At 33.6% G+C, this 1173-nt stretch overlaps 1 protein-coding gene across 2 annotated transcripts in view; it reads right to left on the bottom strand.

Annotated features, from left to right (window-relative positions):
• Positions 1-1173, bottom strand: part of LOC107856665 (loganic acid O-methyltransferase-like) — a 93743-nt gene that overhangs the window by 32291 nt on the left and 60279 nt on the right. The gene's annotated exons all lie outside the window — the stretch shown is intronic.

The raw sequence follows: 1173 nt of genomic DNA, 5'->3' as shown, positions 1-1173 counted from the left end.
TTCAACAATCTCCTCAGCTCTTGCATTTAACAACATTTCCATGTCTTTTTCAAATTGTGAAACATAAGCATTCAACACTCCAACATTTGATGAACCTATATAGTGAATCATTCCCTTATTCCATGCTGGAGAGTTTTCATCTAACAACTCTTCTGGACACTTAGATAACCAATGTATAGCATAAGAACTATGTGCAAAATGTATCGATCGCGATGGAAATAATCTACCATGGAATGATCCCGGAGCTCCGAATGCATAGTACGATCGATCGATGGGTAGTGATCGAAAGAGGGCGTTGAAATCATTAGTAACATGATCATTGAAAAATATTTGGAATTCAAGAATGTTATCACGATACTTGTCTTTTAGAACTTGTACAACATGTTGCATTGCAATGAAAATGTTTGGTCCAACTGAACATCCCAAATCAGCAATATGTTATGTATTTGAAGATGATAACATGATTTTGATGTCAAACTTTTCAATAATTGCATCTCTTACCATTTCCTTTGAATCATCTAATATTTCTCTCTGCATAATTATAACAATAAAGTCACAAATTAAAAATCATTATGTGATGTTTTTGTTATGGAGGATACATTAAGTTTACTTTACTATGTCGAATTCAATTTTACTTTTCGGAATCTTAGTAGCTCAATTAGCTCAATTAGCTGACTATCTGAACTTTCTGTTTTGTTGGTTCAATTAGTTGACTATCTGAGTTGGTTCAATTAGCTCAATTAACTGACTATCCGAACTTTCTGTCTTCTTGGTTCAATTAGCTGACTATCTAAACTTTTCTATCTTGTTTGTTCAATTAGCTGACTATTTGAATTTTTTTGTCTTGTTGGTTCAATTAGCTCAATTAGCTGACTATCTGAACTTTCTGTCTTATTGGTGACACCTTGTAATCCCCTCTCTTTCCCTCAATTATTTTAAGAAAGACAAAACATGAATCCCTCCGTTTTAGTTTACTTGGGTCCTATAATAAAAGTAGATATTTCAATTTACTTAACCGTTTTCACAAATCAAGAGAGATTTGTTACTTCTTTCTCATACTAACCTTAGTACGGTGTTAAATAGCTACTTAAACCACCAACCCATTGTTTGATACATCGGAGCGGATAGATAGGGATATCACATGTGTTGGGATCGTATCCCACGAGACTATTT

Source organism: Capsicum annuum, chromosome 8 (genome assembly GCF_002878395.1).
Source record: "Capsicum annuum cultivar UCD-10X-F1 chromosome 8, UCD10Xv1.1, whole genome shotgun sequence".
Lineage (NCBI taxonomy): Eukaryota > Viridiplantae > Streptophyta > Magnoliopsida > Solanales > Solanaceae > Capsicum > Capsicum annuum.
This window is presented reverse-complemented; position numbering and strand designations above follow the sequence as displayed.